We start from the raw sequence: 2,921 nt of genomic DNA on the forward strand, positions 1-2,921 counted from the left end.
TCACTCTGCGGTCCAGGCTGGAGTGCAGTGGCATGATCATCTCATTGTAGCCTTGAACTCCTGGGCTCACTTGATCCTCCCGCCTCAGGCTCCCAAGCAGCTAGGACCCCAGATGTGCACCACCACACCTAATTTTTTTATTGTTTGGTAGAGATGGGGTCTTGCTATGTTGCTCAGGCTGGACTCAAACACCTAGCCGCATGAGATCCTCTTGCCTCCACCTCCCAAATTGCTGGGATTACAAGGATAAGCCACTGCACCTGGCTAAATGAATTAAATGTACATAAATGCTTTTTGCAAAACATAATGTAATTTCTAAACCATAGATGTTTTTACTAATTATGATCAAATTGAAATGAAAAATTACTATGTCAAATGATGAGACATATTTTAGGTATATAACATTAAAACATACACAAACACATAATAAAAGAAAAAAACCTACCTCTCCTTTAAGTTAAATGACCTAAAGAAATGGCTTTTGGAACAGCACTTAAAGGGATTTTAAGGAGAAAAGTTGTGGATAAGGATGGGGAGTACAAATAATGGTTACGGCACTGGATTAATGGTTCTAACTCAAAATCTCCCCTATTAGGAACAATTAGCACAGCACTGAAGGTAATTTTTTGTGCATCAGATCTCTGCATAAGTGTTCACTAAGGAAATGTCACAGCTAAACAGTTTTAAATTTATACACTCAATCAGTGGTTCCTAACTTTTCTGTAAAGGAAGACACCTAACAACATCAATGATTTTGAAATGATTCAGTCCTGGAATCCTGAGGCCATCAATAGATGATGTTTCAGTTGACGCATAACATTGAGGAGAAGAGAACCATTAGAAGTATGTATAGAGCAGTGGAAAAAGACTAATCAGGCATTAATTTTTATACACAAATGCCACCTTATCACCTATGAGTCTTAAATATTTCAATAGCAGCACAACAAATTGTGACCTCTTTCCTTTTGGTGGGGGTTGCTGGAGGGTACTGCATTTAAGTCAGTACAAGAAAAAGTTATTAATCAAAGTCAATAAAACAATTATTTAGCATTTACACTATCAGGTACTATGCAGGAAAGTTATCACAGTAGGTCTGACACTACTAAGAAAGGCTTGGCTGTAAGGTTGACACCTGGCTGGTGTTTTAAAATACGGATTTTAGGAGAGTTTCCATCATTTCCAGTACTCATATGACAAGAGTGGCTTACTATGCTTAAACTGCACAAAAAATGTGGTTTATGCTAAAACACCTTCTTTCCTTTTGAAAAGTCTGGAATTTTGGTACATCCTAGGCAGAAAGTGCCTATGCAACTGGCTCCTAATAAAAACCTGGGACATGGATCTCAAAAGAGCTTCCAAAGCAGACAACATTTCACGTGTGTTGCCACAACTTTTTGCTGGAGGAATTGTGCACATTCTGTGTGATTCCACTGGAAGAAGACTCTTGAAACCTTGTGTCTGGGTTTCTGCAGACTTTGTCCCATGTCTTTTCTCTTTGGCAATTTTGCTTTGCATCCTCTTGCTGAAATAAAGCACAGCTAAGAATACAACTATATGATAAATCTTGTGAGTCCTCCTAATGAATAACTGAAACTGAAAGTGGTCCTAGAGACCTATAACACAGGAATTATATCATGTTATTTATTTTTATGTTTATTTAATCTTTTCAAAACCTTTAAACGAAATGTATTATAATCTATTCAAAACCTTTATATGAAATGTATTATAATCTATTTTTATGTAAGAAAACTACGTCTTAGCAAAGCTAAATAATTAATGTAAGGTTATATTGCTCATATAACATAGAATTCAAGATTGATTCCAAAAGTCATCCTCTTTCTTCTATGCCACATTGCCTCTGTGATGCTCTGGTTCACCAATTTTCTCAATCATTGAGTTAGTCTTATTTCCCCCATTTAAAGGTAAATGTTTACCTTTAGATAGTGTATTCATCTAGAGTCTGATATAGCAAATGTAGTATGGTTAAAATAAATTAACGTTTCTTGATGACTTCAGCTCTTTTAAGTGGTTTGAGTGTTACTAAATTAATATTCAGTATCTACTCTAGGTACAGACACAGAGACTAAGGAGATGAGTTTGAGCTTCTATCCACATAAAATTATCTCCCAAAGATTTTCATTTTTCTTTTTTAAAAAAAGCAATACTAATATGATTTCCTCTAAATCAAGATAATTAATTATCAGTTATTTGAGCATACTAGTAGAACTCTAACAGATTCTTAGAGCAGCAGAAAGCCCTTAGAGAAGTAAGTTTTCCATCTGTATGGAGCATCAAAGTGATACCTAAGGAGTTGATGATGTAACCAATGTGCCAAAAAGGATTGAGCAATACTTTTCTTTTTTACAATTGTATTATAAAAACTAAATGACTAATGTAACTACTGAGCTAGAAGAGAGAACATAAAAGACCTGTTATAGCATCACATACAAATCAGGACACCTGTTATTTAGCAACTTCACTGTAATGGCAGCAAGAAATCATTCTGGAATTCTGAATAATTAACAATTGCCTACTTAAAAATTCAAGTGGTGTTAATAGCAATTGCTTCTAAGAGGAGACATGGATGGCTAGAAGATAGCGGTAGAAGGCAGATTTCTTTTCAATGTATAGGTATTTATGAAATTTTGTGATCAGGCGCAGTGGCTTATGCCTGTAATCCCAGCACTTTGGGAGGCCGAGGTGGGCGGATCATCTGAGGTCGGGAGTTTGAGACGAGCCTGACCAACATGGAGAAATCCCATCTCTACTAAAAATACAAAATTAGGCGGGTGTGGTGGCACATTCCTGTAATCCCAGCTACTCAGGAGGCTGAGGCAGGAGAATCGCTTGAACCTGGGAGGCGGAGGTTGCAGTGAGCCAATATCGAGCCATTGCATTCCAGCCTGGGCAACAAGAGCAAA

At 36.9% G+C, this 2,921-nt stretch overlaps 1 protein-coding gene across 1 annotated transcript in view; it reads right to left on the reverse strand.

Moving 5' to 3' along the window:
• The window catches only part of KIF18A (kinesin family member 18A), a 90,497-nt gene that overhangs the window by 33,419 nt on the left and 54,157 nt on the right, over window positions 1-2,921 (reverse strand). The window lies entirely within an intron of this gene.

Source organism: Cebus imitator, unplaced genomic scaffold, assembly GCF_001604975.1.
Source record: "Cebus imitator isolate Cc_AM_T3 unplaced genomic scaffold, Cebus_imitator-1.0 Scaffold195, whole genome shotgun sequence".
In the NCBI taxonomy this organism is placed as follows: domain Eukaryota; kingdom Metazoa; phylum Chordata; class Mammalia; order Primates; family Cebidae; genus Cebus; species Cebus imitator.